This window comes from Phyllostomus discolor, chromosome 6, assembly GCF_004126475.2.
Source record: "Phyllostomus discolor isolate MPI-MPIP mPhyDis1 chromosome 6, mPhyDis1.pri.v3, whole genome shotgun sequence".
Classification (NCBI taxonomy): Eukaryota; Metazoa; Chordata; class Mammalia; order Chiroptera; family Phyllostomidae; genus Phyllostomus; species Phyllostomus discolor.
The window spans coordinates 51,206,871-51,228,308 of NC_040908.2; the positions used below are offsets into that span (position 1 = coordinate 51,206,871).

The 21,438-nt window shown below is 46.1% G+C and overlaps 1 protein-coding gene across 5 annotated transcripts in view; it reads left to right on the forward strand.

Moving 5' to 3' along the window:
- The window catches only part of TET3 (tet methylcytosine dioxygenase 3), a 103,183-nt gene that overhangs the window by 26,749 nt on the left and 54,996 nt on the right, over positions 1–21,438 (forward strand). The gene's annotated exons all lie outside the window — the stretch shown is intronic.

Consider the following 21,438-nt stretch of genomic DNA (forward strand, 5'->3'; position numbering starts at 1 on the left):
ACCTGCAGAAACTTTTTTTTTAAACATAAATAAAGCAAAATCAGTTTGACTTATTGCTTAGGACTAGAGTATCTCCCAAGCCCAAGCGGAAGTTTTAATAGTATTTAGAAAAGCCTCACGCATTAGCACCAGAGGAAATGAAGTAGGAGCTTAAAGGCAGTGATGGGGGAGGCGGGGTGGGCATTTGGCTCAGATATCCAGTTGAGCTGGTCCAGGCGCCAGGTTTGGGTCCTCCTCCCTGCGTCTTTCATGCACCTCTAGAAGATGTGATCCAATTGGTGTCCCTGAAGCTTGGAACAGTGTCCTGGGATGGAGAGGACAGTAGGAGAAGAGAGGGATCACAGTGCCAGGAAAACAGGGTGGGTGTCTCTTGGGCACAGCCTCCAGCGCTCTCTGAAAATCCATCTCTGTGTCCACCAGAGTGCAGTGTACAGGGAACTGGTGATCCCCAGGGGGAGGGCACAGCCTCCACTCTCCGGGTCTGGCAGGGCTTGGTGGGAGTGGGGGGGGGGGGGCACCTGTTTACCCATCCTGTGCTTATTCCAACCAGCGGAGAAGTGGCTTGGCCCAGGGGACCCACTCAAGGGAGAATGTGCAGCACTTTGGGGGACAGATTTCTTTTTTACCCTCTGTCTGGGCTCCATAAAGAGCGGTGGAGGCTGGGGTGAGGGTAGGAGGCTGGGGGAGCAGAGAAGAGATGGATTTTGAGTCCAACCTAGAAACCAGTAGCAATACTCATCATCTTCCTCCCCCGCAAAAAAAAATAATAGAGAAGCTTTTGGACATTAAATAAAAGTAGTACATACCCATTTAAAGGAATAAAATAATATAAAATTGAAAATCTCTATTTTCTGTTTTCTTGTGGGCTCCGTCTCCAAACCCCTGGGTAGGGACCTTGTAATATCTGACCAGCTATTGTATATTGAAAACTGAAGATCTCTATTTCTTCTCCATCCCAGTGTAGTCTCTACGAGCAATTTATACATATCTTTCCACACTTTAAAATGAGTACATGGACTTCCTCTCTTTCCCACAGAAAAGTGTGCGTACCATTGGCTTTTATTTTATTTACTCATTAATATGTGGGGGACTTCTCTCCATGGCAGTATATCTATCTTAGGTTTTTAAATGCTGTGGAGTCTGTCATTTTATAGGTTTATTATAATTTGTTTCTTACTGATGGACATTTACAGTTTCAATATTTTACAATTATATATGATGTGTAATTTACATATCTATAAATATATATTTTTTTCTTTTTTTTTCTTTTTTTATTATCTTTTTTTAAATTTTAAACATTGTTCGAGTACAGTTTTCTCCCCGCTACTCCCATTCCAGCCCACCCACCCAACCCTCCCCCCTTCCCCCCATTACCCCCCACCCCTAGTTTTTGTCCATGTGTCCTCCAAATTTGTTCCTGTAGTCCCTACCCATTTCCCCCTGAAATTCCCTCTTCTCTCCCCTCTGGCCACTGTCAGACTATCCCCTATTTCAGTGTCTTTGGTTATATTTTGCTAGTTTTTTTGTTTGTTTGTTTTGTTGTTTAGATTCCTGTTAAAGGTGATATCATGTGGTATTTGTCTTTCACTGCCTGGCTTGTTTCACTTAGCGTAATGCTTTCCAGCTCCATCCATGCTGTTGCAAAGGGTATGAGCTCCTTCTTTCTTTCTGCTGCATAGAATTCCACTGTGTAAATGTACCATAGTTTTTTGATCCATTCATTTACTGATGGGCATCTAGGTTGCTTCCAGCACCTAGCTATTGTAAATTGTGCTGCTATGAACATCAGGGTGCAAAGGTTCTTTTGTATTGGTGTTTTAGTGTTCTTAGGATAGAGTCCCAGCAATGGAATTGCTGGGTCAAAAGGCAGATTATAAATATATTTTTGGTTATTTGTTCAAGCACATGTATAGGACAGAATCATACAAATGGAATTTTAATTAACTTTACCAAATTATCCTCCCAAAAGGTAATTTGATAATATCCATCAAATTTGCTATCCCACCTACACTGAATGAGGAATTACCAGTTTTTTAAAATTATATTTCGATTATACTATTACAGTTGTCCTGATTTTCCCCCCTTTGTCCCCCTCCACCCAGCACCCCCCAGTCCCTCAGGCAGTCCCCCCAACCATTATGCATGTCCCCAGGGTCCCAGTGGTAGGTTCTGTGGCTGCTCCACTTCCTGGACTGTACACCCCCTGGCTGTTCTTCCCATTTGTCCTTTTTAAGCCCCTCACCTCTTCCCTCATTGCCCCACACCCTCCTCTCATTTGGAGTTACAGGTTTTTAACTTTTCCAGTTTGATAGGTAAAAAAGATATCTCTTATTATTTTAATTTATTTTATTAGTGGACTTGAGGATGTTTTAAATGTTAACCATTTTGCATTTATTCTGTGTATCACATATTTATTACTCACTTTTTTTTTTTTTAATATTTTGTTTATTTATTTTTAGAGAGGGAAGGAAGGGAGAGAGAGAGAGAGAGAAACATCAATGTGCGGTTGCTGGGGATTCCGGCCTGCAACCCAGGAATGTACCCTGGCTGGGAATCGAACCTGGGACACATTGGTTCCCAGCCCGCGCTCAATCCACTGAGCTATGCCAGCCAGGGCTTATTACTCACTTTTAATTACACTTTTTATTGCACCATAATGTTCTTATATATTGTGAATATTAACCTCTGCTATATTTTGAAAAAATTGTGGCCTCTCATTTCACATGTGTCTGTCATATGGAAATTTGATTTTTATACAATTGGAATTCATCAGTATTTTGGCACCCACGTTTTTACTTTATAGTTTTATTATAGATGGGTAGATCCCTAAGCCAAGATTTATTTTGTATTTGGTATAAGATAGGGGTTGAATTTTTCCCAAATAGAAGACCTATTATGTCCAGTCTATCAGATATTTATTGTTTTCCAAAAGGTTTGTAATTCTACCTTATGCATTTTATACATACACATATATTCATGAATTTTTAGGGCCTGTCTTCAGTTCCATTGACTTGATTGTCTGATTCTGTGTCAGGATTTCATTGTTTTAATTACTGCAGTTTTTATATAACAATTTGGTTTTTTTAAAAACATCCTCAAAAACTCATTTTTTCCACAACATTTTTTTGGCTTTTCTTTTGCATTTCCTTTTCCAAATAAGCTTATAAACAACTTGTCAAGTTCTATGAAAAATGGATTTTTTCAATTGAAATCACATGGCATTTTATAGATTATTTGGAGCAGAATGGACAGCTTTATAGTAAGCCTTCCCACCCAGGAAATAGGCAGTAGATCTTCCTCTGCGTTCTAGTCTTTCTGTGTGTCCATCAGAGACTTAAAGTTCTCTTCCTAATGGTTCTTCCACATTTCTCATTATGTTTATGCCTAGGGGGTTGTAGGTTTGTTTGTTGCTGCAGTGACCGGGGTCTTCGCTGTTAAACTTTCTAACCTGTCACTGCAGGTACGTTAGAAATGCTCTGGTTTTTGCCAGCTGCTCCGTGATGCTGTCTCTGGGCCCGGGCAGCCCCTTGCTCCCTCAGTCCCCATGTGTGTTTTATGTGCCTTCGAAGCAATACTTTAGGGCCTGGTGTGAGTTCCTAGTTGGTGAGGTGCTTGTCTTACTCAATTTCATTCCCTAGTACCTGGCACAAAGCCTAGCATGCAGTAAATCCTTTTAATAAATGCTGTGGAATCAGATTGATGAGAGAGACAATGAGCTTCACCTCCCCAGTGTGACAACCCGGGCCAGTGTGAGGACAGAATCTAAAGCAGCCCTGGCTCCAAGCCGGGGGACTGTGAGCCGGGCAGCAGAGATGGGCACCTGCCCTGCTCCCGCAGTGAAAAGAAGATCCTGGGCCACTTTCCCACAGGCGGGCATCAGGGAGGAGCCCTCTGATCTGATACCTTGTAATTACCCTGGGACTGACAGCCCACTTGTCATTAACCCTCATTAGTACTAACTAGTAGGGAGAGCGGCCTTCCTGGTTCCCAGACACCTGAAGGCAGCACAGACTTCCCGCAGCTGCTCTTTGGGGATGAGGAGCCATCAAGTCTGAAGCAGAGCTTGTAAAGGCCCCTGGTGACAGTGGACTCCACGTCTGTGTGCCTGGTCTTCTTTCTGAAAGGTAGTGGCTTTCTCCTTCTCCCTACTGTTCTCCAGAGTCTGTGGCCTTCCCGCCCCCAAGTGATTTCTAGGTGAAGTTTATTCTTATCAGTGTACAAATTCTCCTCATTGTGTTTGCATTTTAAGCTTGTAACTGGGGAATGAAAGACCCTATTTCTTAAAGGAGCTGTCCAGTGCAAGCCACTGTGCCTTGCGCCCTGCCATCCTGCAGCTTCCTCTCCGTGTTGCCATAAGAGCTAGGATGGAGATGGAGATCTCTACTTTCCTGGGAAGGCTGGGTCCACCAGAACCCATGAACAAGGGCCCCTCATCTCTGGGGCACCAGGGCTATAGACCTGGAGATGTGAGGATCTCTGCTGCTCTTAAGCAGAGGGCAGGAGTTCTACCCGAAAGAAAGTGGGGAAAGGGGACCAACTGTGCTTGTATTTGTATAAAAGAAATACCAGTTAGAGGTGCACTGTGTGCTGCTTCCCAGGCACTCTACCAGTCCTCCTGCATCTGGTTCAGTGTGTCACCAGGATGTGTTTGACTGTGGCCGTGAACAGCTTCATTTAGCCTGCAGTCTGTGCTTCCCCTTCCCTTTAATGCTCAGGGCAGCAGAGGAGGTAGAAACACTTTCTCTGGCTCCTCTTCTAGTTAACTTAAACCCACCAGAGAAATAGTACAGCCAAGGGTACACCCAAGAGGTTGGGCCCTCACCCCATCCATGTCTTACTCCCATTCCTAGTGCCCACCTGAGGTTGGGGAGCAGCCCAGGGCTGGGGGTGGTCTTCATGGGCCCTGCCTGCACAGTGCCAAGTCCTTGGGCCCCTCATGGCAGCCACGGCTGGATCTCTGCCAGCTCTGGAGGAGCCACCTTCTCAGGGTGCCCGGCAGAACCTCTGACAGATGGACCTCTGTGATCCCATGGAGTTGTTCCAAATGACTTCTCCCGGAGCAGAGTGAGCTCTGGCATGAGGCTGCGATGCTGCGCTGCTCAGGACTTCAGCCCACCTGTTGGGGAAAGCCTTCCCTACCCCTGCCTCCCTGCCCACTTGTTGCCCTCTTTCATATAGCAGGGGTGCTGACCACTGACTGTTGGAGCCCACGAACACACAGGGCTGGGTGTGTGGGTAGAAAGACTGCTGTCTCCTGCCAGCCCGAACACCGTCACTTCACCCAGTTTCTGAACCACCCAGTTTCTGAACCACTTGGTTTTCCGCTTTCTTCCGTTCACCCTCAGCCTCAGGGAGTTAGTTATTGGAGGAGGGCTCTCAAAGGCAGTCCACGGACGACCATAGACACACAGGACTGATCTCTGGGGGTGGGGCCTGGGAACATGCATCTGTGGCCAGTGCCCTGCAGGTGGTTCCTCTGCCCACTGGAGTTGCAGAACTCTGTGTAGTGCTGGGAAAGCGCTCTGCTTACTTGGGGTTCCCAGTGTTTGATGAGGACTGAAAAGACATGCCTGTAAGGGCTGCCATGATTTGTGAAAAGGCCAGGCCTTATGCAAACACTTGTGAAAAACCAAGAGAGACTAAGTGTCAAAGCTGTTAAATTTCAGATAAGCTCAAACTCTAGGAAATAAACTTTGTTGTTGTGTATTACAAAGAATGCAAATTCATTGCAGGAAATCAGGAAGTTCATGTAAGCAAATAGAGAAAAATAGCCATAATTTTACCACTCAGAGAGAACTCCTATTAATATCTTGATCTTTTTACAATATTACATGTATTTTGAAATTTTAAATGTCTTTTCATTTTTCCACTTATTATAATACATGTTTAGTATAAAAATGATTTATTTTTAATTGGCATGAAATTCGTGTGAAATGTTTTGATCTGCAGATCTTCCATTGCTGTGTTAGATGAGATCTGTATTTCTTTGTGAGTATATTTTGATTTGCTTTACCTATTTACCTTTGTGTGATTTTTCTTAAGAATTCATGAAGAAGCTTCAGATCTTAGTGGTATTAACTCTCTTATACCTTGGCAACTATTACAAATATCTTTTAATTTTTTAATGTTTGTTTTGAGTTTCTGACAAATTTTGTACATGTTTATACAATCTAGGTTTTTTAAACAATTTATTTATTTGTTTATTTTAATGCTCACCTGAGGACATGCTTAGAGGGGGAAGAAAGGGGGAGAGAGAGAGGGAGAGAAACATCAGTTGGTTGCCTCTCACATGCACCCTGACTGGGAACTGAGCCTGCAACCCAGACATGTGCCTGACCGAGACCTTTTGGTTTATGGGATGATGCTCCAACCAACTGAGCCACACTGGCCAGGGCTCAAGTCTAGTTCTGATAGTTTATCAAGTTGATTTTTTTGTTTTGTTTGGCCAAACAAAACAGGTACTGCTTTTGTAAATGTAAGAGGATTTGAAGAGCTTGGACAGTTATAGGCCAGACCAGTGCGTCTCACATTTTAATGTTCATCTAGAACACCTAGGAATCTCTTTATAATACAGTTTCCAATTCAGCAGGTCTGGGTAGGGCCTGAGATTCTGCATTTCTAATAAGCCCTTAGGTGATGTTGATGCTGCTGGTGTAAGTAGTAAGAGGGCCAGAGTTTCCAAACATGGATGATCACAGAGGTACTTGAGGAGCGTTTGGAACACGGAGTTTTCCGGGTCATACCCTGGAGACGTCTGGCTGTGCAGCTGAGTCCCAGCTTGGCCACATCTGGCTGGATGACTTAGAGACAATGCCTTGGCCTTTCTGGACCCTTGGGTTCTGTGCCTATTAATTGGAGAGACAGTGCTTACCTGAGAGGGGTCTGAGGGAATTAATGAAAGAATAAACAGATTGACATTTTCTATGAGCTAGAAAATAATGTAATATACAATTATTGGGCCTGGTGCCCTTTTGAGGGTTAGTTCTCTGACAAATTTCTACTTCTCTGGTGACTGATATTTTCGGTGTTTCTACTTCTTGAGGAAATGTTTCTAGAAGATTGTTCTTTCATCCATATTTTTAAAGTTTTTAGTATGAACTTCAAGTTTTATCTATTGGCAGTGGTATTTCCTTTTCACATTTCTAATACTGCTTATTTATGTTTTTAAGATGATCATCCTAGCCAGAAGTTTATTTTATTGGTCTTTGGAGAGCCACCTCTTGGATTCATTTATAAATACCACTACATTTGTTTTAGATCAAGTATTTCTGTCCTTTATCTCTACAGATTTCTTTTTCCTGCCTTTCTTAGTTTTATTTTTTAGCTGCTTGGATGGAAAACTACATTTTTTCCTCCTTATTTAACAAAAGTATTTAGAAGCATGATTTTTTTTCTCTTTAATACTCATTGTTTTCATTGATGTTAATCTTCAAATCTGTGTGACTTTTTTCCCACAGAACAGCTCTATTTTTATACTCATATCAGTTTATATATTAATGATATTTAAAGTATGTACTTACCAGAACAAGTACAACTAGCATAAACAGATTGAAAATAAATGTAATTGTGATTGTTTTCCCCCTTGACCCTGGAGTGATTTAGGAGACTTAATTGGGATTTCCAGATGTTGTTTCTTTTGGTTAGAGAGGCTCATCCAGGTCATTCCAGGCTGTGATCCTGTGCTCCACGTGGGCCTGCGTGCTCTGGCGGGAGCTTGTGCATGTGCGTCACGCAGCTTCGGGTCAGTCTTCGGGGCATGTGGGTGCAGAGCCCCCTGTGCCCTGTGCAGGTGGAGGGCAGGGGTCTTGGGAGAAGAACGGGGTGGTCCTGTTCTGAGGCTCTGGGCTTCTCCTGGCGACAGCCAGCCCAGACACTGTCCAGAGGCCCCCTTCCTCTCCTGCCTGTGCTCTTCCGTTCTCATCCAAGGCCTGGGGTGGTGCCTGGGATTCACTGTCCCACGCCACCGATTGGAAGAGCTGGGGTCTGGGGAGAGCGGACTTGAGTCGGAGGCCCTGGGTTTCCGGGCCACCTGCTGCCGCCCTTCCCAGCTCCTCGAGTGCGAGTGCTGCTGACGCTCCTGTCTCACAGTGGGCAGCAAGAGTCTCTCAGATCATCCAGTAACATAACTCTTAAAATTTTTTTTTATTTTGGCATAATTTCAGAGTTCATAAAAGCTGCAGGAATAGGAACAAAGAATTGTCTCTACTAAGATTCCCAAATAGTAACATTTTACTACATTTGCTTTATTTTTTTCTGTCTCGTTCTCTGTAATTTTTATTTGAACCATTTGAAAGTAGGTAGCAGACCTCATCCCTTCTGAATACTTGAGTGTGGACTGGCTTTTTTCCTTTTTAAGGTTTTATTATTTTTAGGGAGAGGGGAAGGGAGGGAGAAAGAAAGGGAAAGAAACATCAATCGGCTGTCTCTTTCACACGCCCCAGCCAGGCACCTGGTCCACAGCCCAGGCATGTGCCCTAACTGGGAATCAAACCGGCGACCTTTTGCTTTGCAGGGCGATGCTCAGCCAACTGATCCACGCTGGTCAGAGCTGAGTGTGGACTTTCTAAAATCACATAAATAACCACAAGTGCAACGATCAGAATCAGGAAGCTAACAGGCATACACCACCACTATAGACTATCTGCAAACCGTATGAACACGAATGTTGCCACTTACAGACCTTACCCACATTTTGCCTGTTGTCACAACCTCTTTTCTATTTACATGTCTTCAGTGGTCAGGCTTTTTGTGTCCTTTACTCTGGGACAGAGCCTCTGTTTTTTCTGACATTTAAAAATAATTTTGAAAAAGCAGATGGCCAGGTGGCTCAGTTGGTTGGAGCGTTGTCCTGTGCACCACAAAGGTTGCAGGTTTGATCCCAGTCAGGACACATACAGCAGGCAACCATTAGTGTTTCTCTCACATTGATGTTTTCTGTCTCATGAATGTTTTTTTCTTTCTCTCGCTCTCTCCCTATCTCCCCTCCCCCTTCCTCTCTCTGTAAAATCAATAAAAATATCTTCAAGTGGAATTTTTTAAAAAGCAGATAAGTAATTTGAAAGCACAGACAGGTGTAAAAAAATGACTGTGCAGGGCTTACAGCAAGACAGTTTTAGAAGAGCTGGGGCTGCGGATCTAGGATCTGGTCTTGCTGAAGCGCTTTCCTAGTTACACTCCTCTTCCCTCCCCCTCCCCTCCTGGGGAACACCTAGCTCCTGGGTCTTTTTCCATCAGCCAAGTCCTCGGGCAGAGAGGTGGAGCACACCCAGTTCCCAGGGATCTTCTTTCTCCTGCCCTTCCCCATTGCCCCTGCTGTGCGCAATGCCAGGCCCACAGCACCCCACCTCCACCCCTTCCCTCGCCGGTTTAGGTGTTGGCAGGGGATCAAGGCCATAGCTGGGGAGAGAGGGACTTTAAAACTGGTCTAGCCACTGCCTCTCCTTGAGAAACGGGCTGAGGAACAAGGATCACTGCGCGGGCAGGGCAGGGCTGCTGCTTTCTGAGGAGTGACGCCCACAGGTTGGGGGCGTGGGTAGTAATGCCCCTTGGGAGTTTTGGGGTTAGTGGCTGGGACTTGTTTCTTCTCAAACCAGAACGTGGGAGCCTGCCATGTGTCCCTGGGCTGCGCCAAGAGTGAGCAGGTCACCTGCTCACCTGCCCCAGGCCCTCCCCTGCAGCAGGTTCAATAGTGGTCATATCGCAGCACAACAGAAGAGATAATCGATGTGGGGTTATCTTGCAGCCTTGGCACCCTCTTGTATTGTGGGTCCTAAGCACATGATTCTTTTTTTCCAACAAAATGATTTGTGTGTATCTCTTTAAGGGTATACTAATTGCTTAATACATATTCTTGTCTTTGTTGTTTTTATTTTACTGAAGCTCTTGTGAACTCCCCTCTTCAACTTTTTTTAACTAATAAGGACCTTTTGAACCAACCTATAATTCTTGTCTGACTTTATCTGTGACTCTGGTTAGCTCATCAGCTGGTTTTCTGCAGTGGTGCTTGGGTTTAGGGACCCCCACCTGTGTGTTTCAGAGCTCATGGCCACACCCACACCCTGCTGTCCTGAGAGGCCTCTCCCCATCAAAGCTCAGCCTCCCCACGGACTGGACCACTGCCACCTGCCCAGGGAGGGATAAAACCTCTCTTGCTTTCACTTTTTCACTTTCACTTGTAATCCAATGGAGAAACAAAGGGAGTGAGTAAATACTTGTGATGGAGTTACAGAGAAGAATTTTTCACTGATGTCCCTGTCACTCCTTTTGTCCTTCTCACTCCACCTTTGGGGGAGGGGGAGGGCCAGGGAGGGGTCCTGCCTGCTCTGCCAGCCCTTCCTTGAGCAGGTGTTTAGTTTCTGCTTTTGTCTTAGATTCTTACCAAGATGGAGAAGATGACAAGGGTTTACTCTAAATATTTTTAAATTGAAATATCATTCATATAACATACAATTTACCCATTTAAAGTGTACAATTCAGTGGTTTTTAGTGTATTCACAGAGTTGTGCAACCATCACCACAGTCAATTTCAGAACATTTCCATTGCTCCAGAACAGAAACTCTCCCCAGTAGCGTTCCTCCCCTCCTTGTTCCCCCTGTCCCCTCAGCTTTAGGCAACCACTAATCTTTTTGTCTCTATGGATTCGCCTTATCTGGCCATTTCATATAAATGGAATCATACAATATGTAGCCTTTAGGTCCTGGTTTCTTTCACTTAGCAGAGGTGTGTTCAGGTGCGTCTGTGTTGTAGCATGGATCAGTACTTCGTTCCTTTTCATGGTTGCATAATATTCCTCTTCGCAGGCAGACTCCGGACATCTAAGTTGTCTCCCAAATGAGATGAAACCCTTGTGTTCATGTGATCAAAGTCCTGCCTGCTGTGACCCAGGTTGTTACCTCCAGTCTTTGGGGCTGGTCGAGTCCATCTGTTCAGCCAGCCAGAGCGCTGACTTTGTGCCATGTTTTCTCTGCCCTCAGGGCAATCAAATGCCAGAATAGACGTGGGGGAAAGAGGAAAGAAACCACCTCAGTAGTCACTGTGTGCCGTGAGAATGGAGCAAAAAGTGACAGAAACTAGGCATGCAGCCTCGGGCTATACGTACACCACATACATACCAGGCAAAGCATGGCAGCTATTAAAAATGAAACTCCTGAAGAAGAGTTGAGACTGTGGAAATACTTAAGCTAGAGAAAGGGAAGAAGTTAGCATTTTTATAAATCCCGAGTAAGACAACTTTGTGAAAATCTAATTTCAATAATAAAATAATTCACATGCAACCACCCGCCCCCTCCCCCTGCCCCCCACAAATATGCTCATTGACCTCAGCTTTGTAAAAGCAGCCTGTGCTGCACAGGAAAGAAGAGGCACCAAGTGTCAACTCCAGCCATCTCAGGGGAGCCGGACTCTTTGTTACTTACTTCATTTTCCACTTCGCAGTGGCGGAACTTCCTGTTCCCCCAGCATCTTCTATTGAAACTATTTTTTACCTTCCTTATTATTCTGTTTTTATGACTTGACTTTATTATTTTGGGTCATCCACCAGGGTTTTCCTTGGCTGTAATGAGCTTTTGTCCGCCTTTGATATTCTCTCGGTAACTACACAAAGGGCAGCTTCACTCTGAGGTCAACTCACAGTTAATATGAGTTTCATTGAATTCATCACACACTCAGAGCCACAGAGTACATAACATAGATTTATACCGCCCACACACATTTAGAGATAGTGGCACAGTGTGTACCCTAGAGGAACCTGTTTTTGAATGGGACCCAAAGCATTTAAATAACTGGAAAGTCTGTCCAAGAGGCAGGGACTGCTCACTCACTGGTGTATTCCCAGTGCCTAAAAGTGACACTCAGGTAGTAAATGCTACCTATTTGTTGAAGAAATAGATGAATGAATACGTATCTATCATGTAATAAAGATATAATTGCCGTAATGTGCTGATAGCATCAGTAGGTGAAATTTCATGACTCTATGGGGGCTTTTATGGCTATTCCACTTTTTTTAAAGTACCTTCCCTCTTCTGTCATTTGCACACACAGTTTTACACAGTCATAATAATCTTCATGTACAGCTTGGTATTCTGTTTTTACTCCCCATGTTGTCCAACACTCTTCATACTGTTTATAATTGTTTTGACTGTATAGTGATCTGCTGAGTTGTACTATCACTTACCAAACTGTTGCCCTCGTCCTGAGTTTTCGGCTTTCATTAATGTGTAAACAAAACTTCTGAAGTGTGAATTTATAAACCTAAGTTCTAGGAGCCTCACTACGAGGTGGGAGCGTCTTTATTGCTCTTGATACATTTGTCCATTTACTTATCTATTTGTTTATTTTTACTGTTGAACCAGAAGAGAAGATGGGAGTTGTGAATTAGCAGGCACCCTTGCCTGGGTGTTGGGGGGCATGGGTTTGAGGTTCAGTGGATTGACTGTGTGTCCAACAGTGGGGTGCTGGGGTGAATGCAAAGGGGGATGGTCAGCCAGTGATCCATGATCCATCTACTGCGATTGTCCCGGTGAGAAATAAGTCAGGAGAAACCAGAAAGCAGATCTGAAATACTCTCAAGAGGAGCAGTCTGCATGAGTGTGGAAGCAATAAAGAGGGAGACATCAAAGGTGATGGCAGGGCATTCCCAGGATGCCCAGGGGAGGGGGACAGGCGCTAAGTTAGGTTTTAGGTGTTGAGTTTAGTTGCCACCCAAGTAGGAAATGTCTGGTAGCTGGAGAGTTTGAGAAGCAGTCCAGGGGAACAGAGGCTTCGGGCTATTAGTGCTGGCTGAGCGGGAGAGGTTTCCGGGAGAGCTGTTGGGGCCGGGGAGGAACTGGTGGAGAGCTCTGTTGGGGGGATGGATGGGAGGAAAAGGAGAGAATGGTGGAGGACCATGATCCTATGGAGGGACACATGGGGGAGGGCAGGAGGGTGGCGGTCTGCCACAGAGACGCTGGAGGGAGAACTAGAGGGAAGACGGCTCCGAGGGTCTTTCTTATCAACCCTGACCCTCAGGGAGGAGATAATGGATGAGGAGGGGCCCAGGGGCCCATTCCCTTGTTCTCCAGTATTGTAGGCAAGACTTTGAGATGAATGTGTACAAGAACCCAAATTACTGGCATGTTTCAGTTTTCTGGACTAACAGACCAGCAGGACTGGTGGATAATGAGACTTTGCACTGAGATGTGTTGTTGTGATTTTTCCAGGGGTTTAGGAGAGAATAGAATTATGCAAATAGATTTGCTGCCTTCTGGACAGCGAAGGCTTCCCTAAACGGCAGTTTCCCCCTTTTCCATTTCCTAGCCTACTGGATGAAATTGGTTTTATGACTAATGGGTGAAGGCTGCTCTCCCCCAGATTTCTTTTTTTCTGGATTTTTGGGGTGGGACTTAAAGATTAATTCCTTTTGAATGAGAAGAAATTAAATTTTTCATTTCTTTGAATGAAAGCAATTTAAGCCTTCTTGAGCCCCTGAGAAGGGAATGTGTGGAGCAAACTCACTTCCAGGGGTCCAAGTGAGAGGCTGACATCCGTAGTCACTGAGTCGCCTGCGAATGTAGGAGCTTGTTCTCCAACAGATGAGAATCCTGGCAGCTGGAGGCTGTGGGCATCCAGCATCAACTCTGATGTTCAGTCTTTGCCCTTGCTAATTACGTACTTGGAGCATGTCACATACTTCAAGTTAACCTCTCTGTGCTTCATTTTGTTGACCCACTGAAATAGATGTTGGCTTGTTGGAAGAATTGAAAGGTTACATGTAAATATAAAAATGATTACTTAATGAGTAGTTCCAGGGTCTGTCACCCAGCACTCAAAACTATTAGCCCCTGTTATCAGGGTGGTTCTCTAGTCCCTGCCCTTTGCACACACCTGCACGGCCAGTGGGTTATGTGGGGTTTGGTGCACCTTTAGGGAGAGTGCATGGGACTGTTAGTCAAGGTTAGTTGACTTGACATTGGCAGCGTTTCTCTTCTCATGTCCTTAGCTTTTTAGACTTTGGGGTAGGAGGTGAGTGGTGAGAACTGGGTTTGAGCCGGGGTGGGCGGAGCTGTGGGAAACCCCACCCTCGCCTGGAACTGACGGGGCTTTTCTGGCGGGGAGACGTGCACTGCGTGGCGTGGGCCCTGTTCTAAGCAAGCGCTGCTGGAGTGCGGCGGGTGTGTGTTTACACGTGTGTGTGTGTGTGTGTGTGTGTGTGTGTTAGGGAGTAAGGGCTCTCGCTGTTTGGCTGAGGAGCCGTGTCAGCGCCTGACCTGCCTTCTCGTGTGCTGGCGGCTTGGAGGCAAGCTGCTGCTCCTTGCGCCAGGCCTCAGATGTGGTCGGCTCAATTTCCTCCCACTGGCCTCCGGCCGCCAGCGCCGGCTGCTTGAGGCAGGGGCTTCCGTCAGAGTGCTGGCTGCCGCTCAGGGCCGCAGCTCTAGAGGCTGGAGGGGGAGCCTGCAGAGCGGCACTGCTGCTCGGCTTCCCCCACCCCCACCCTTCCTGCCACGGCTGCTGCGTTAGGGGAGGACCTAGCTGCCGGGGGGAGGGGGTTCTGCGTGGGTCGCAGTTGGAGGGCTTTGCTTTGGAGCCCAGCAAGTTACAGAAAACTTTCAAGGCAGGGCAGGGGGGTAGACTTTAGGCTCAGCACCCCACCTTGACCAGACCCCGTCTTCCCTTCCAGTGTTGTTCTCCTCTTGTAGAATTGTTCTTGCTTTCCGCATGTGTGTGATTGTGTGTGTGTGTGTGGGTGTGTGTGTGTGTGTAACAAACTCTGTAGCAACAGAAATAGCAAGAAAGAAAATTTACCCCAAATTCCTTTGCCTGAGCCTGCATAGTTTGTGAATGTTCAGGTGTGTTGTAGGTACTCTTTTCTTAACTGCCCCCCCACTCAATAAAAATGTACTACCTACAGTAAGTTCTGGAGACTGTGAACAACAGAATGTACTCATTCTCTACATCGGAGATGAGTCCTGTTGACATAGCTGAAAATTTCCCCTCGGTGCCTGTGTGTGCATTGTTAATGGAATTGAATTCTTAAATTGGGCAACATTTTGAATCCTTTTTCCCCCCACTTCAAATAGTATGAACACTTCCCCTGTCATAAAAATCCTCAGCATGTATTTATGAGTACAAGTATATTCTTGAGTTTCATTTTTATATTTAAGACAGTTCTCTATTTTATGTGTTCTCATTCTGTGTAATTTAAGCAGTTCTACATCTAGTGAGTAAAATATAATGTATTGTAATTTTTCTTATATATAATTTGAAGCATATTTATTTGACTTAGTATTTTATATATAGGCATCCTCATTTTATTGTACTTTGCTTTACTGAGCTTCATAGACGTGTGTTTGATTTTTTTTTTTTTTTAACAAAAAAATTGAAGGCAAGATTCTCCACCATCAAAAAGATTATGACTTACTTGATTGCAGTGGTCTGGAGCCAGATCTGCAATATCTCCGACATATGCTTGTACGTTAAACAGATGATGCGTAATAATAAGCACATGTGAATCCTCTACCCAAGTTAAGAACTAGAATGTTGCCAACCTAACTGGACCTATCTGGGTGCCTTCCCCACACTGTGTACGTCTTTGTCACCTCCAGAGATCACCTCTACCTTGACTTTTCTCACTCCCTTCCTCCACGAAACGAGGAAAATCTCAAATAAGCAAGTTTGAAAAGTTTTTAATTACGTTTTAATTCTTATGTGATACATTTAATTTTTTGTTTTTTTTTTTAAGGATTGAATTGGTAGACTATAATCTTTTGAAGCTTGTTGTTTTATTTTTACTGAGTGTAGTTTCTGAGATTCACTCATATGCTTGTGGTTCATTCGTTTGCACTGCTGTAAAATATTCCACGTGGCTGGCGGGCACGTAGAATATTTCTGTAGTGTGGATTTTATGCATCACGCTACCCTGAGCATTGCATGCCCATCTCCTGATGCACATGCGCAAAGTCTGTCTACAGGTGGGATTGCAGAGCTGTTAGGTACGTGGTAGCACCACCAGACCTCTCCAGAGTGGTTGCTCTGTGATGCCTTTTGCCAGTGCTGTATCAGAAAGCGTTTCTGCTGAACACCACAGCACTCGGTGTTTAAACTGAAAAGCCCTTTTATGGTGCTTTTTACCACACTATGGACCTGGTATTGTTGTAAGTGTTCTTCATATATTAGCTTGTTTAATTCTTATTGATGTTAGGTACTGTTAGGTATTAACTCCCCATTTACAGATGAGGAAATAAAGCACAGAGAAGTTAATTGTTAACCACACATTTATAGATGAAGAAGTGAGGCACAGAGAGGTTAAGTAACTTGCCCAAGGTCACAGCTAGTAAGTGGTGGGGGCAAGATTTGAACTAAGTGTTCTTGCTCTTAAATTCTATATACTAGATATACCAAGAAACATCATAATTCTATTACCCAAGATTAAAGATAAGGAGAGAATCTTAAAAGCAGCAAGAGAAAAGGAGACACTTACCTACAAAGGAGTTCCCATAAGACTGTCAGCTGACTTCTCAAAAGAAACCTTACCAGCAAGAATGGACTGGAAAGAAGTATTGAAAGTCATGAAAGGCAAGGACCTACATCCAAGATTACTCTATCCAGCAAAGCTATCATTTAGAATGGAAGGGCAGACACAGTGCTTCCCAGATAAGGTCAAGTTAAAGGAATTCATCACTACCAAGTTCTTATTATATGAAATATTAAAGGGACTTATCTAAGAAAAAAGATCAAACTATGAACAGTAAAATGATGACAAACTCAGAACTATCAACTATCGAATATAAAAAAGAAAAACAAACTAAGCAAACAACTAGAACAGGAACAGAGTCACAGAAATAGAGATTACAAGGAGGGTTATCAGTGGGGAGGGGGAGGAGGGAGAATGGGGGAAAAGTTACAGGGAATAAGAAGCATAAATGGTAGGTACAAAGTAGACCGGGGAGGTTAAGAATAGTATAGAAAATGGAGAAGCCAAAGAACTTATATGTACGACCCATGGACATGAACTAAGGTGGGGGGATGCTGTGGGAGGGGTGGTGCAGGATGGAGGGAGATAAGGGAAGAAGAAAATGGGACAACTGTAATAGCATAATCAATAAATATACTTAAAAATTCTATATACTGGATATAAATGGAACTCACAGTGGTTTTATTTTGTATTTCTCTGATTACTAATGAAGTATTTTTTCATATTTTTTTCCATTCTCTTTTCATAAACTGTCATAACATTTTAAAAACCACTCCCTATTGTAGGATGCTAGGTTACTTGTAATTCTTTATTGTTAATACTTCTGGGAAAATCTTTGGCACATGTAACTTTTTTATTTTTTCTGTTGTCTTATATATTTGTTTCTATTTCCTGAAATAAGATTAATAGTAGTATTTAAAAAATAGTAGTACTTAGTGGTTAAAAATGGCTGTGCCCTTCTGGATTGCTGTTTGTTCTTGAGAACATGACTCAGTCTCTCTGTGTAGTGTCCTCATCAATGGAGATAAGTCTCTGCCTTGGAGGAGTCTGTGATGATTGGAGGAGATGAATGAGTGTGCAGTGATTAGCATGATATTCGGTACATTACAAGAGTGTTCCGTCAGAGTTATGTGGAGACTTTTCTTAGTTTCTTGCTGCTCTTTTCCTTTCTTCCCTGAAGCCACATTAACTACTACTGGGTCAGAGGGCATGAACAGTCACAGCCCGTGCTTCTGCCAGATATGATGACCTCAGGGAATTTGGCCTCAGTTCAGCTTTTCCTGAGCATCACCCCAGCGGCTGAGAGATCTGCTCTGTCCATTTGTAGTAGGAAAATGTCTTCCTGCTACATTCATGGTAACCACAAGAACCAGTACCTCTCCTCACCTAACACAAGAATACCCTCTGCCAACACGAGACAGTCTCGAGAAGTTAGACATAACTCTCTGAGATTTGCTGCCTGCAGAGAGAGTTTGGTTGTGGAGAGTGCAGTCACAGGACCGGGCTAGGCAGTGTACATGCGCACACACACTCACACTTACACACAACTGCCAGTGGTGCACATTCTCTTAAAGGTTTCCCTAAGAGTCTCTTTCCTCACTCTTTTTTTTTTCATGAATAAATCCCAAGAGGGGAGCTCCCCTCAGGAGATGAATAACTGATGAAATCTGGACAGACTGCGCCATGAACGCAACCCGTGTGCTGTTAGAGGAGTGGGGCTGTCCACGTGGGGCCGGGAGGGTGGAGGGGAGTTTGCGTGGAGGTGGACACTGAGCTCCAGGACTGGGGCGAAGGGTGGAGCTGGAAAGTCCAATCCCTTGGCCAGTGGCTAGAGAAATGGAACAGCTGAGCTGGTGGTGCTGGCGGCCAGGCTGGGAAGGCACTGGGTGGGATTTACTGGCCAGCAGCGTGGGGAGCAGCCCTCGCTATCTTGCAATCCCTTGAGAAGCCATTCTTGGAGATTCCACTGGGGAGGACGTGCCCCTCACGTCCTAACCTGCTTCCTAACCACTGGGAGGTTGACTGCAGACTTTTCATCCTGGATAAAAATGCCTCTCGGACCTGTTTCTTCTACCGTGGTGCCTGACTGTGGAGGGTCGGCGGAACGGCCCTGGGGACTCTGCTCTTCTAACTTCCCCTTTCCTAGAGGCCCTGAGAAGGTTGGTCAGCGAGGACTTTGCTGTCTCGAGATAAATAGTCTTTGTCTCCACACATCCCTTCCATTGCTCCTTCATAGAGGATTGTTGATCTGGTTTTGAAGGGTCGACCCTGAGAGCTGGGAAAACCTTGGAAACCATGGTGTGTCTCTGCACTTCTCATTGTGTTCTGGACCAAGTGAGGTGTCTGGGAGGTGGGTTCCATAATTCTCCAGCCTTGCCTGGCATTCGTGGCAGGGGTCTGTGGAGTCCCTCTGGTGGGGAGGCAGGTTCTTGTCGAATACCTGCAGGTGTGAGGGAGGGGCAGCTGTGGAAAATTGGGAGCACAAGAAAGGGGTTGGCTGTAGAACGGATGGGACCTTGGAGTCCTGACCAGGCAGGGTACAGGGACAGACTCTAACGGAGGTTCCTGGACCCCCGGAGAAGACCTGGAGCCCTCCGAAGATGAGACTTGTGACTGGCGGGGAGGGGGCGATGCTGTATGCACACGTCAGGTCTTCATGAAGTAGGATGGGAGCCAGGTCTCTTCTGGGGTCTGAAAAGGGCATTCACCATGCCCGACCTCCAGTACCAAACCCCTGCTGCCCCCAGACAAGGGAGCACACCCCCAGCCCGGGCAAGACCAAGCCTGGGATGGTCCAGAGCCCTCCTAAGACACCATGAGGCAGGGAAGAGACCTGGTTATGGCTGGGTGTGCAGGTCAGTGCAGGTACACTGGGTGTGCAGGGCAGGGCAGGGCTTTGTGTCTGGAAGGTGGCTGTAAGAAGGACCAGAGCTGACACCTGTGATGAGCCTCTCTGTGGGTGAGGTGGGGCTGTTTCAAGATCAGTTGTGAGGTTTCTGCGTCCCTTGTGGCAGAGGCATTCCTGACAGCATTGGTGATGCTCAGACTTCCCCCGTGCGTGCGCTTTGATGGGTGCAGTGACAGAGGAGACTGCTGACTCTGCCCAGAGCTTCTGTGGGCCGTCCTCTCCAAGTCCTGGGGTGCTGAGGCTCGTACCAGGTCTGGGGAGGAAGCAGCGACAGTTCTTTCTGAACACGTGGAGCGCTCTCTGTGAGGCTCTGCGAGACTCTGCAAGGCTCTGCGAGGCTCTGAGAGGCTCTGAGGTATGGTGGAAGCCTGGCACCCGCTGGAGGAGCCCAGCGTGTGGTTGGTAATGCACCCTATGGAAAAGATCCCTGCAGAAGGTGTGCTGACTACAGCATCTGGTTCAGACCCTGCAGTGGGCAGGGCTGGCTGTGGGGGACTTCACCAGGCGTGGACTGATTCAGTTCCTCGTCTCACCCTCGGCATTTAATCATTTGCCTCCAGAACCACGCTTTACTCCAGACTCCCTGCTCTGGCCTTGGTTCAGGCCCTTGCTGTTGGGCGTCTGGATGGTGGCTCTACCTCCCAAATGGTCTTCAGGCCGCCAGCCTCAAACTCCGCAGTCCTTGCCCTGCTGGGACACTGGGTGTCCCTCCTGAAATGTAAATGAGCTCTGCTGTGCTCATGCTGTGTGAGCTGCACCCCTGCCCTCCCCACGCTTGGCGCCCAGCAGCTCACCCATCCCCCTTCTGCCAGGCCTTCTTCTGAATCTTTGCCTTCTCAATGCTAGTCCCTCCATCTGGAATTCCTCCTCCTTCCCCCTCCTTCAAAGCACCTGCCCATCTTTCAAACCTCATTCTGAAGGTGAAACCTTTCTTGACACATGCGATCACCTGCCCAGAGAGAAGCGACCCCTCCCCCCTGTGTAGACCGTTTTTGCTGCACTGATGGCGCTTCAGGGGCACTCGTGTGTTTGTAGGTCTGTGTCGTGCCTTTTACCTTGTAAACTTCTCAGTGTTCCTAAAATAAACAGTCTGGTCTGTTGTTGGGTCAGAAGCCTCTGTAGAATTTGGGGGCATAAACAACAGAGATTTTATTGTGCTCACAGAGCCTGCAGATCCAGAAGTCAGGAAGGACACAGCATGGGTAGCTTGTCTCTGTTCCTTGATGGTTAAGGCATCAGCTGGGAAGGCTCAAACGCTAGAAGTAAGTGCATGACTGGGCTGGAATCCTCACAGGCCTTCCTCACTCAGACATTTGACAGGTGACGCCAGCTGTTGGCCGGGGCCTCAGCTGGGCACCTACACACAGCCTTCCCGTGTGACCTGGGTTTCCTCATAGCGCGATGGCTAGGCTCCGAGAGAAGGTGTCCCAAGAGAACCAGGCAGAAGCTGTACTGCCTTGTGTAATCTAGCCTTTAAAGCCACATAGTGTCACTTCCACCACTGTCACAAGCCCACCTGGATTCAAGGGGAGGGAGCACAGACCCCCGCCTCCCCATGGACGAAGTGTGTGGGGGGCAGAGGGGTTGTGGTGGCCATCTTGGGAGAATAAAATCTGTCACAGGTGCTAAGAACTGGGTGCATGCACATGGCACTCTGAAAATACGAAGGTGGAGCAAGGAAGAGTTACGAAGTTGGTGGCCGGGAGTCTTGAGGGAGGGCGAGATAGACCAACAGCAGAGATGGCAGGGTGGAGAAGAGATGGTGTGTGTGTGCATGCACATGGATGATGGGGAAAGGGACTCGGGGGTGTGTAGAGTTGCTTGAAGGAGCCACTGTCAGGTTAGAAAATTTACAAAGTGCACACACCCCAATGCCCAAATTAGGAGAGCAAGAACAGAGAGGGAGGAGATGGGACAGAGAGGCATCATGTTTAGAGTTCCTTGGATCTGGGGACTGAGTGTGCTGGCAGAGCGTGGACGATGTTTGAGTAGGGGACATTGGTGAGTGTAAGAACACTGGCAAAAAAAGAAGAGTTGGAGCAGGAGCCGTGGGAGGTGGGGTGGGGGAATTCATTTCCGTTT